Below are 13,878 nucleotides of genomic sequence, written 5' to 3'. Positions count from 1 at the left end.
AATCTGGTTGCCACCACACATGCTTGACACCATCTCAACCAAATACGTTTATCTTGGTCTCATCAGACCACAGGACATGGTTCCCATAATCCATGTCCTTAGTCTACTTGTTTTCAGCAAAATTTTTATGGGCTTTCTTGTGCACCATCTTTAGAAGAAGCTTTTTTCTGGGACACCAGCCGTGTAGACCAATTTAATGCAGTATGCGGCGTATGGTCTGAGTACTGACAGGCTGACCCCCCACCCCTTTAACCTCTGCAAGCAATGCTGGCAGCACTCATACATTAATTCCCCAAAGACTGGATATGATGCTGAGCACATGCACCAACTTCTTTGGTTGACCATGGCGAGGCCTATTCTGAGTGGAACCTGTCCTGTTAAACCACTGTATTGTCTTGGCGACCTTGCTGCAGCTCAGTTTCAGGGTCTTTTCAGTCTTCTTATAGCCTAGGCCATCTTTATGTGGAGCAACAATACTTTTTGTCAGATCCTCAGAGAGTTCTTTGCCATGAGGTGCCATGTTGAACTTCCAGTGACCAGTATGAGAAAGTGAGAGCGATAACACCAAGTTTAACACACCTGCTCCCCATTCACACCTGAGAAGTGTAATTTCTTCAGTGTTGTCACATGAAAAGATCTAATAAAACATTTACAAAAATGTGAGGGGTTTACTAATTTTTGTTAGTTTCTGTAGCTATACCAACAAAAGGGGCCAGCCTGAAGCGATCTAGCAGGACTTCATTTTCTTATACAGCTCCACTTTAAAGCACAATTGCACCTTCCAAAAAAAAAAAAACACAGCAGAGAGTGTGGACTTTCAACATTGTAGAGTTTCGGAGGGGGGGGGGGGGGGGGGGGGTTGATGGTGGACCACTGCAGTGAGTGCAATAGTCTGGAATGGCAACCTCTGCCAGGCTCTCGGGAAAGAGTTAACTAAAACATAGAAGAACAGCCATAAACTTGCTTGTATTGTCATGGAGCTGACAAAATACATTGCTAAGTGACTAGGCTATAGGTTTATGGGCCCAGAAGAGCATGCTGGGGAAGTTAGTGAAGGCAGCATGCATGAGGACAAAGGGCCACAGCATATCAATTACAGCATATTGCAATCATGGTAATTAGGGAATGAGGAAAGAAATACAATACATTAACAAACATTAAATACATAAAATGTAATGTTGAAGGAGAAAACTTACTTTAATATAGTCCTTCTGCAGGACATGTTGTATGATGGCAGAACAGGTCTCTGGAATAATGAGCCCCAGAGCCTGGGGGGAGATGCCTGTCGAGAACTTGAGGTCCTGAAGGCTTCTCCCTGTCGCCAAGTACCACAACGTGGCGATGAGCCTCTGCTCCGGAGTGATGGCTTGCCGAATGCAGGTATCCTGCCTGCTGATATAAGGGGACAGCAAAGCCAGCAGACAGTGAAAGACAGGGTCCTTCATCTGGAGATAATTCCTGAAATCATCAGGATTATTCTCCCGGATCTCACAAAGCAAAGGCATGTGCGAGAATTGGTCACGCTGGAGCAACCAATTCTTGCTCCATAAACTCCTCCTTGCCCTGTTCATGGACTGGGATTGTGTCAAAGCTAAAAGCCCAACACCAAGCCCCCACACAGCACGAACTCTACAACGAGTACGTACAGGAAAAATGGCTTCAAAAAGATCGTGCTGGTCAGAACGGACAACAGAAAGCACTGATAAACAGCAAAGCCTGAAAGAACGAACTGAACACCAGAAACGAGCAGACAATCAGCACTGAAAATCAAAGCCTACTATACCAAGATATAGTCCACAATGACCAACAAATGCGAACTGACTACACACACTGATAAATAGATATGCACCGACAAGCACAAACTGAAGAGCAGTAACGATCTGAAGCACAAATCTGAAAAGCGCAAATCGTCTCTCACCAAACTTCTGCTAATACGTGATAAACATGAGATCAGCAGAAGGAGCCCAAAGGGTGCCACACGTGGTGCTGAACTTCCATTTTCTAGACCCGTCATACGCGGTTTACGTCACCGCATTCTTGTTGACCGGGAATTCCAACAACGTTGTCCGACCGTGTATGCAACACCACTTCCGGACTAAATCCGTCGGAAATTATCCGACGGATTTGGTGATCGGAATGTCCGACCGTGTGTACAGGGGCTTAGCCATCACATGTTGTGTGCTGTTCATGCACCAGTGATGAAAATCAAACATTGCTGACAACTCTTCCTGATGACTTCTGTACCTAGTAAAGATGCTTTATTCCATTACTTTTGCCAAATGAATCCAGGCTATAGTCTTCCTTAATCGTCTGCCAATGCTTTCTTCCTTATTGCTCTCCTTGCACACAACCTTGTGTGCAGTAAATACTTCAAAACAAACACCAGATCCACCTGCTGTTCCCTTTGTGACTTGTATAGCTGTTTTTTTCCATAATATGGCTCAGTGTTCTGACCCATTTACAAGGAATTGAAAGGATCTAAACTTTGGAATAAGAAAGCACAATTTATGTACAACAATATATGGTGTAAATTGCAGTTTCTATTTATCTGTAAAATGTCATCATTGATAAGGTGCTACTCCGCCATCTTGTGGATTTTTAGCAAAATGCATGTACTGAAAAAAATTAAAACCAATCACAGATCAGCTTGTATCCCCTCTGTTCATCCGTGACAATACAAGCAAGTTTATGGTTGTTCTTCTATGTTTTAGTTAAAGAGAAAGTAAACCCTGATGGGTTTACTTCCTCTTTGATTCCCTGCAAAGGTAAAGCATAATGGACTACTATGCATCGCATAGTAGTCCATTATGTGTCACTTACCTGACACAGGAGCCAGCGAAGTCACCGCTGTCCCCTGTAGTCCGGAGCATCCATCTTCTCAGTGGGTCTCGCTGCTCCGCCGCTGTCATTTGGCGAAGCAGCGATGACGTCACTCCCGTGCATGCGCACCGGAGCCGCCACTCGCGGCATATCACCGTTGACAGCGGCACGCTCAGTGCGCTTGTGCGCCGCTGTCTACGGCGCATGCGCTGTAGACAGCGATGCCTATATTTCGGCAAATATCTCCTAAACCGTGTAGGTTTAGGAGATATTTCTTGGACCTACAGGTAAGCCTTAATCTAGGCTTACCTGTAGGCCAAAGTTGGTTGTAAGAGTTTACAACCACTTTAACTCTTTCCTGAGAGCCTGGCAGAGGTTGCCATTCCAGACTATTGCACTCACTGCAGTGTTCCACCATCACGTCCGCATTGTCCCTCCCCCCCAACTCTGGGTCCTACTATTATAATTAAAAGGGGTATAATAGTGTTGTGATATTGGCGGTGGTGTCAGCGACATATGACTTCCTGTATGTGGACATGGGGAAAAATGGGCAGATGTCGGATGGTGGAGTGTTCGCGCAGATGGAGTTCTACTGGCGTCTCCAGAGTGGCAGTCTGGGCTTGCCACCTCCAGAGGAGAATGTGGAAGGACTCCCCTTCGTTTTCATCGCGGATGAGACGTTTTCTCTGGCAAACCATCTGATGCGGCCTTTCCTGATGAGGACCCTCACCCCGGACCAGAGGATCTTTAATTTCCGGCTGGCCAGAGCCAGAAGAGTAGTGGAGAACACTTTTGGGATAATGGCCAGCCGGTTCTGCCTATTTTTGACTCCAATCCACATTGCGGAATATAAACTCAATCATATTGTGCTTTCGTGCTGAAAAAACACTTGGCAAACTATGTGGGCTCAGTTGGGCCTGATGCAGACTTACCTGAAAATGCCAACCTGAGGGCCCTTAAAGCTTTGGATTTTGTTTTCATTTACTGCTTGGCTTTGTTTTAGGTGTCTCCTAGGTTTTTTTTTTGGGGCCTTTTTCTACAACAGTGCAAACCCAATTTTAGAGTGAGATGAGGTGACAGTCTCTTCTTCAGATAATCTTATTTATTATACTTATTTTGTGCATAATAATACTTATGTTGTGGGTCTGCTACACGCACACCTTGTTTTTGTTGTTAATGTATGCAGGGCTGGACTGGCCTACTGGGATACCGGGAGATTTCCAGGTAGGCCGCCTGACTTGAGGCCGCTTTTATTTGTGGCTGCATTTGTGATTTCTACTGCGGATCACAGCGCTGGCTGGCTCTGTGTTCGGCGGGCGCTCTGTAACACGGCCCCGCCCCCCAAGACCAGCTCGTGTGATAGTAGATAGAATCAACTTTCCGCCTATCACACGAGCCGGTCAGGGGGGGGGGGTGGGGCCAAACACAGAGCCAGCCAGTGCTGTGATCAAGAGGAGGAGATATTGCCCGTACAGCCTGCTCTGTGTGCATGGATAGGAGGATCGGCAGGGGGGGCTACATATAGAGGAGATGAGCCTTCTATATTCCTCCATGCAGCCACTGAATGCTTGCAGGAGTGAGGGGAGGAGAATCAAGCATTCAGCGGCTGCATGGCGGAATATAGAAAGATATATCCTCCTATCCAACTTCTTTTACTGCCCCCCAGTTCAGCTTGTGCCCCCCCCCCAGTTCTCTCCACCCCTGTTTTTTCTGCCCCCCCCCAACCTGTTCTCCAGTTCTCCCCATCCTTCTCTAGCCACCATCCCAGTGCTCTCCACTCTCCCCAGTGCTCTTAATCCCCCCAGTGCTCCCCCTAGTGCATTTCACCCCCTCCCCGTAGTGCACTTCTCCCCCCCTGCTCTCCCCCTGTCCTTCCCCCCCAGTGCACTCCACTCCCCCCAGTGCTCTCCCCCCTGTTCTCCCCCCCAGTGCTCTCCTCCCCCGAGTGCTCTCCCCCGCTGTTCTCCCCCCAGTGCTCTCCACTCCCCCCAGTGCTCTCCCCCCGTTCTTCCCCCCCAGTGCTCCCCCCGTTCTTCCCCCCAGTGCTCTCCCCCCTGTTCATTTCTCCGAAGTGCTCTCCCCCCTGTTCTTTTCCCCCCAGTGCTCTCCCCCCCGTTCTTTAACCCCCCCCCCCAGTGCTCTCCAGCTCTCCCCATTAATCTCCAGCCCCCACCCCAGTGCTCTCCAGCCCTCCATTCTCCCCACCCTTGTTCTTTCTGGCCCCCTGGTGCTCTCAAGTTCCACCCATCACTCTCCAGCCCCCCCCAGTGCTCTATACCCCCTGTGCTCTCCACTCCTGTTCTTTTTGACTCCCCCAGCACTCTCCACTCCCACCCCTGTACTCTCCACTCAACCCTGCGTTTTGCCCCCACCCATGTGCTCTCCAACCCTGCCAATGCTCTCCACCTCCCATAATGCTCTCCAGTCCACCGTGCTTTCCCCCCTTTTATTTCTGGCCCCCACTGGTGCTCTCAAGCTCTCCCCCCTACTCTTTGTACCACCCCAGTACTCTCCAGCCCCTGCGCTCTCCACCCCTGTTTTTTTGCCCCTTCCAGTGCTCTTTGCCACCCCACACTCTTAGCCCCCTCAGTGCTCTCAGCCTACCATGCTCTCCACCCCTGTTCTTTTTGGCCCCCCCAGTACTCTCAAGTTCCCCCCAGCGCTCTCTGCTCCCCACCCCTATGACCTCCACTACCCCCTGCTCTTTGACCCCACCCATGTGTTCTCCAACCCCACCAGTACTTTCTGCTCCCCCTTCTCTCCAGCTCCCACCCAGTGCTCTCCACTTCCCCAAGACCAGAGGACAGGCTGACTGCGGCCGGAAAATGAGGATGGCTGAAGGTGCAGGTGGCCAAGGACCACTTCATCTCACAGCAAACAGATCCTCTGGAAAGATCCCGTCCCCATCCAAAATGAGAACAGACCCTGCCTGCTGCTGCCCGTCATGGATATCCTGCTGGCATGCATGGTACCGTACCGAGCAACAACAACACACCTTCCCACAGACATGGGACTGCAGACTGGGACATGGGGCACAGGAGGGGCTGCATTCACGGGGACAGTGAGGCTGCATTCATGGGCACAGTGAGGCTGAAATGGTGGGCACTGTGAGGCTGCATTTGTGGGAACAGTGAGACTGCATTCACGGGCAGAGTAAATCTGCATTTGGTGGGCACCCACCCCCCTTACCTTAATGTATTCTTTCTGTGGAAGGTGGCCCCCCCCCCCACGTTCTGAGTTCACTGGGGTCCCCCTTGATGATTGTCCACTTACCACTTTTAACTGGAATTTGCATATATATATACAGTGGTGTGAAAAAGTGTTTGCCCCCTTCCTCATTTCCTGTTCCTTTGCATGTTTGTCACACTTAAGTGTTTCGGAACATCAAACCAATTTAAACAATAGTCAAGGACAACACAAGTAAACACAAAATGCAATTTGTAAATGAAGGTGTTTATTATTAAAGGTGAAAAAAAATCCAAACCATCATGGCCCTGTGTGAAAAAGTGATTGCCCCCCTTGTTAAAACATACTATAACTGTGGTTGTCCACACCTGAGTTAAATTTCTCTAGCCACACCCAGGCCTGATTATTGCCACACCTGTTCACAATCAAGGCATCACTTAAATAGGAGCTGCTTGACACAGTAAGGTCCACCAGAAGATCCTTAAAAGCTACACATCATGCCGAGACCCAAAGAAATTCAGCAACAATTGAGAAAGAAAGTAATTGAGATCTATCAGTCTGGAAAGGGTTATAAAGCCATTTCCAAAGCTTTGGGAATCCAGCGAACCACAGTGAGAGCCATTATCCACAAATGGCGAAGACATGGAACAGTGGTGAACCTTCCCAGGAGTGGCCGGCCGCCCAAAATTACCCCAAGAGCGCAGCGACGACTCATCCAAGAGGTCACAAAAGACCCCACAACAACGTCCAAGGAACTGCAGGCCTCACTTGCCTCAGTTAAGGTCAGCGTTCATGCCTCCACCATCAGGAAAAGACTGGGCAAAAATGGCCTGCATGGCAGAGTTCCAAGGAGAAAACCACTGCTGAGCAAAAAGAACATCAAAGCTCGTCTCAATTTCTCCACAACACATCTTGATGATCCCAAAGACTTTTGGGACAACATTCTGTGGACCGATGAGACAAAAGTGGAACTCTTTGGAAGGTGTGTGTCCAAGTATATCTGGCGTAGAAGGAACACTGCATTTCATAAAAAGAACATTATACCAACAGTAAAATATGGTGGTGGTAGTGTGATGGTCTGGGGCTGTTTTGCTGCTTCAGGACCTGGAAGACTTGCCGTGATAAAAGGAACTATGAATTCTGCTGTCTACCAAGAGATCCTGAAGGAGAATGTCCGACCATCTGTTCGTGTACTCAATCTGAAACGAACTTGGGTTCTGCAGCAGGACAATGATCCTAAACACACCAGCAAGTCCACCACCGAATGGCTGAAGAAAAACAAAATGAAGACTTTGGAGTGGCCTAGCCAAAGTCCTGACCTGAATCCTATTGAGATGTTGTGGTATGACCTTAAAAAGGCCGTTCATGCTCGAAAACCCTCTAATGTAACTGAATTAGGACAATTCTGCAAAGATGAGTGGGCCAAAATTCCTCCAGGACGCTGTAAAAGCCTCATTGCACGTTATCGCAAACGCTTGGTTGCAGTTGTTGCTGCTAAGGGTGGCCCAACCAGTTATTAGGTTTAGGGGGCAATCACTTTTTCACACAGGGCCATGATGGTTTGGATTTTTTTTCACCTTTAATAATAAACACCTTCATTTACAAATTGCATTTTGTGTTTACTTGTGTTGTCCTTGACTATTGTTTAAATTGGTTTGATGTTCCGAAACACTTAGGCCGCGTACACACGGGCGGACTGTTCGCCCAACTTTGTCCGCTGAACAGTGTTTGGGCGGACAGTCCGCTCGTGTGTGGGCTTTCAGCGGACAGTTTCAGCGGACAGTTTGACGGACAAGGTTTTTCGGAATTTCCGAAAAACTGTCCGCTGAAACCTTGTTTCAGCGAACAGTCCGCTCGTGTGTAGGCTTGTTCGTCAAACAAAGTTGCGCGCATGCTCAGAAAGGATTTTCACGCCGAAAGCTATAATGCAGTGTATAGGACGTCGTATTTTTCGTCCCGTCGTACGTGCCGTTCACGTCATCGCGCACGGTTTCAGCAAACTGTTCGTCCGTCGTGTGTGGCCATGTCCGTCCATGCTAAGTTTGAGCGGACTGTTTGCCGAAACTGTTTGACGGACAAAGTTGGGCGAACAGTCCCCGCGTGTGTACGCGGCCTTAAGTGTGACAAACATGCAAAGGAACAGGAAATGAGGAAGGGGCAAACACTTTTTCACACCACTGTATATATATATATATATATATATATATATATATATATATATATATATATATATATCCCTATGTGTTTTTATATCTATATATACTATACTCTTCATCAAATGTGCTTTAAAATGTATGGTTTTCCCTTTCATGAACAAGAAAATAATGACGTTATGCTGTGGGGCTGGTATGAAATTTTTTCCAGGGCTGGTTTTTATTCCCAGTCCAGCCCTGAATGTATGTAGTGCATTACTGACAAACATATTGCTCATTTTCAGCACCATGGCAGAAATATGTGGGGTCATGAAAATGGCATGGTTGGGGAAATTTAAAAAGCACTGTGGGTGTTATTTACTAAAGGCAAATCCACTATGCACTACAAGTGCACTGCAAAAGTTCACCTGAAACTGCACTTGGAGTGCAAAGTTGATTTGCCTTTAGTAAATAACACCCATTGACACAGAATACAACAACTTTACTACAAATACTGCTTTTGCATATTGAAAAAGGAAGCCACACATTGTTGATAATTACACCTTTTACTCAAAGCACATTCACATGTGTGTTTAGAAAAGGGTTTTACAACAAACCAACATATTTGGTATATAAAACATTATTTTTGGTAACATTTTTCTAACTTGCTGTTTTTGTGTAAACAGGCATGTATCAAAGCATAACATACAGAACACAGGAACTTACAAAGTTTAACTTTGAAAGTTAAGACATTATCAGACATGATTATTTACAAACTGTGCTGATATTGCCTTCATCAGATGGGGTGTCACCCCCTGGAAAAGCCAAATTTCGAAGATGCACACAAATTGTGAATCAAAAAGTTGCCAGTTTCCTCCTGATCCCATGCCTAATGTCAACATATGCTATCTCCCATCATGGGGTATCAATGTACGTGTTTTAGGGGTGCAACCCCTTAATCTCAGCCACTTTAGTAGCAAGGAAGGGGTTGCACCCACAAAACACATACATTGATCCCCCATGATGGGAGATAACAAATGTTGACACACTGTGTGCATCTTCCAAATTTGGCTTCTCGAAAAATATAAAAGTGTTTTGGAAAAATTTAAATGGATGCTAGCTAGTTTTGGGTGTTTCAGATACTCCCTTAACCCCCCTGACGGTATTCCCGAGTCTGACTCGGGGTGGATTTTTTATACCAAAATCGGTATCCCCGAGTCAGACTCGGGACAGCGTCGCTGGATCCAGGAGGAGGTTTCCTTACCTTCTCCTTCGAATCCAGCGATGTCTCCCCGCTGTACGAGCGAGCCGTGCCTCGCTCGATCTATCACATCGGCGATCTCCGTGCCCTGCGAGCGTTGCGACGCACGGGCACGGAGATCGGCGCCAAATTCAAAAAGTGAAATAAACAGTATACATACAGTATAATGTAATCTTACAGATTACATTGCTGTATGTAAATATTTCACATCCCCTTTGTCCCTAGTGGTCTGCCCAGTGTCCTGCATGCAGTTTTATATTGTAAAAACTGTTCTTTATGCCTGGAAACTGGAGATTGTCCATAGCAACCAAAACTGTCACTGTACATCAAAAATGATTTTAGACCAGCTAGAAAACAGCGATAATAAATTAGAATGACTCGCAGAATTGAGCGATAGCGATTTGTGGGGAGATCCGTCATCAAATACTGAAAAGTAATGACAGTGACAATTCTGCAACTCAGCAAATTTCAGTGTTTTTGATTAGATTACATTATTGAATAATTTTTATTATTGTTATATTATTATTTGGTACAATTATTTATAATTATTTATTATATTATAATTTATGATTTAATTTTTCAAACTTTATCATACCTGGGATGTCTGCTAGACTCTGGTTTGGACAGATTTAAGAGAGTTATTCCTAAGAATTGCAGGACTACAATATAAAACGCCAAATTTTCATGCAAAATAATGGTACCGCTTTTAGCACCTAAAATCCGAAATAATGGTACCGCCAGGGAGGTTAAACATCAATGACCTTCTTCATTTTTTGCTGAACATCATTGATGTTTTTCTGGATATTCTCTAAATCGCGATTGCACTCCATTATCTCTTCATTGAGGATCTGGGCACTTTCACTGGTAAAATGCGATTCTTCTTCCACAATATCCACATCACCTAAAAATAAACCAAAAAAAAACACTGTATTATAAATATGCAGGCATACATTGATTAGCTTACCAGAAGTCCCTGTTCTCCCCCCCAGTGCTCTCCTCCCCTGAGTGCTCTCCCCCGCTGTTCTCCCCCCAGTGCTCTCCACTCCCCCCAGTGCTCTCCCCCCGTTCTTCCCCCCAGTGCTCTCCACTCCCCCCAGTGCTCTCCCCCCTGTTCATTTCTCCCCAGTGCTCTCCCCCCTGTTCTTTCCCCCCCAGTGCTCTCCCCCCGTTCTTTATCACCCCCCCAGTGCTCTCCAGCTCTCCCCATTAATCTCCAGCCCCCCACCCCAGTGCTCTCCAGCCCTCCATTCTCCCCACCCTTGTTCTTTCTGGCCCCCTGGTGCTCTCAAGTTCCACCCATCACTCTCCAGCCCCCCCAGTGCTCTATACCCCCCGTGCTCTCCACTCCTGTTCTTTTTGGCTCCCCCAGCACTCTCCACTCCCACCCCTGTACTCTCCACTCAACCCTGCATTTTGCCCCCACCCATGTGCTCTCCAACCCTGCCAATGCTCTCCACCTCCCATAATGCTCTCCAGTCCACCGTGCTTTCCCCCCTTTTATTTCTGGCCCCCACTGGTGCTCTCAAGCTCTGCCCCCTACTCTTTGTACCACCCCAGTACTCTCCAGCCCCTGCGCTCTCCACCCCTGTCTTTTTGGCCCCCCCAGTACTCTCAAGTTCCACCCAGCGCTCTCTGCTCCCCACCCCTATGACCTCCACTACCCCCTGCTCTTTGACCCCACCCATGTGTTCTCCAACCCCACCAGTACTTTCTGCTCCCCCTTCTCTCCAGCTCCCACCCAGTGCTCTCCACTTCCCCAAGACCAGAGGACAGGCTGACTGGGGCCGGAAAATGAGGATGGCTGAAGGTGCAGGTGGCCAGGGACCACTTCATCTCACAGCAAACAGATCTTCTGGAAAGATCCCGTCCCCATCCAAAATTAGAACAGACCCTGCCTGCTGCTGCCCGTCATGGATATCCTGCTGGCATGCATGGTACCGTACCGAGCATCAACAACACACCTTCCCACAGACATGGGACTGCAGACTTGGACATGGGGCACAGGAGGGGCTGCATTCATGGGCACAGTGAGGCTGCATTCATGGGCACAGTGAGGCTGCAATGGTGGGCACTGTGAGGCTGCATTTGTGGGAACAGTGAGACTGCATTCACGGGCAGAGTAAATCTGCATTTGGTGGGCACCCACCCCCCTTACATTAATGTATTCTTTCTGTGGAAGGTGGTTCCCCCCCCCCCCACGTTCTGAGTTCACTGGGGTCCCCCTTGATGATTGTCCACTTACCACTTTTAACTGGAATTTGCATATATATATATATATATATATATATATATATATATATATATATATATATATATCCCTATGTGTTTTTATATCTATATATACCATACTCTTCATCAAATGTGCTTTAAAATGTATGGTTTTCCCTTTCATGAACAAGAAAATAATGACGTTATGCTGTGGGGCTGGTATGAAATTTTTTCCAGGGCTGGTTTTTATTCCCAGTCCAGCCCTGAATGTATGTAGTGCATTACTGACAAACATATTGCTCATTTTCAGCACCATGGCAGAAATATGTGGGGTCATGAAAATGGCATGGTTGGGGAAATTTAAAAAGCACTGTGGGTGTTATTTACTAAAGGCAAATCCACTATGCACTACAAGTGCACTGCAAAAGTTCACCTGAAACTGCACTTGGAGTGCAAAGTGGATTTGCCTTTAGTAAATAACACCCATTGACACAGAATACAACAACTTTACTACAAATACTGCTTTTGCATATTGAAAAAGGAAGCCACACATTGTTGATAATTTAACTTTTTACTCAAAGCACATTCACATGTGTGTTTAGAAAAGGGTTTTACAACAAACCAACATATTTGGTATATAAAACATTATTTTTGGTAACATTTTTCTAACTTGCTGTTTTTGTGTAAACAGGCATGTATCAAAGCATAACATACAGAACACAGGAACTTACAAAGTTTAACTTTGAAAGTTAAGACAATATCAGACATGATTATGTACAAACTGTGCTGATATTGCCTTCATCAGATGGGGTGTCACCCCCTCGAAAAGCCAAATTTCGAAGATGCACACAAATTGTGAATCAAAAAGTTGCCAGTTTCCTCCTGATCCCATGCCTAATGTCAACATGTGCTATCTCCCATCATGGGGTATCAATGTACATGTTTTGGCGGTGCAACCCCTTCATCTCAGCCACTTTAGTAGCAAGGAAGGGGTTGCACCCACAAAACACATACATTGATCCTTAATAATGGGAGATAGCACATGTTGACACACTGTGTGCATCTTCCAAATTTGGCTTCTCGAAAAATATAAAAGTGTTTTTGAAAAAATTAAAATGGATGCTAGCTAGTTTTGGGTGTTTCAGATTCTCCCTAAAACATCAATGACCTTCTTCATTTTTTGCTGAACATCATTGATGTTTTTCTGGATATTCTCTAAATCGCGATTGCACTCCATTATCTCTTCATTGAGGATCTGGGCACTTTCACTGGTAAAATGCGAATCTTCTTCCACAATATCCACATCATCTAAAAATAAACCAAAAAAAAAACACTGTATTATAAATATGCAGGCATACATTGATTAGCTTACCAGAAGTCTCAGACACTCACCTGTTGTGGTGCCAATTTCGTCAATCTCTACAATCTCTCCTCCTCTGCTTCTGGTGTTGGTATTTCCCCTTCTTTGGGAGGTGTGGGGTCCCTGGTGTACTCAGACGTCCCGAGTCTTCTCTCCCCTATGAGAATGTAAAAAAGGAATAACTGAGTTAAAGTTAACGGCGTTACTTAACATACTTAACGCCGTTACTTTAGAGGGTAAAGCGTAATTGAATTGATTACTCTTCCCCTCATGGTAAATCCGTTCCCATTACTTGGGCGCCATTACCGCAATTAAATCTACGGCCACGGGGGGCGGTAGATGTAATTGCCGTAAATCCGCAATTACATCTATCGCCACTAGGGGCGCAACGGGCCACGATCTGGAGCGCTTCGCGGCCTCGGCCTTAGGAAAGGCCGCAGCTTCGGTCTAGCTCCGGAGCGGCAGCCATCTTGGTGCACCCGTCGGCCATTTACAATGTGATTGCTCTGTCAAATGACGGAGCGATCACTTGTAAGCCAACCGGTGTCATGATGACGCCAGTTTTTCTCTCCCTCTGTGTACAGATATGTACAGTGGAGCGGAGAAATCGTATGGCAGCAGCGCTGTGGGCTGCATCTGTAGTACCCACAGCACTGCTCTGTGACAATTGCAGTCACAGCCATCCCTCCATACCCTGCCAATACTCTGAAATTCCCTGCCAATACGCTGCAGTACCCTGCCAATACCCTGACAATACTCTGCAATTCCCAGCCAATACTCTGCAATTCCCTGCCAATACTCTGCAGTACCCTGCCAATACCCTGCCAATACTCTGCAGTACCCTGCCAATACTCTGCAGTACCCTGCCAATTCCCAGCCAATACTCTGCAATAATCTGCCAATACTCTGCA

The sequence above is a fragment of the Lithobates pipiens genome, unplaced genomic scaffold (genome assembly GCF_037356315.1).
Source record: "Lithobates pipiens isolate NorthernLeopardFrog02 unplaced genomic scaffold, aLitPip1_a1.2 Scaffold_23, whole genome shotgun sequence".
NCBI classification, from domain to species: Eukaryota; Metazoa; Chordata; class Amphibia; order Anura; family Ranidae; genus Lithobates; species Lithobates pipiens.
This window is presented reverse-complemented; position numbering follows the sequence as displayed.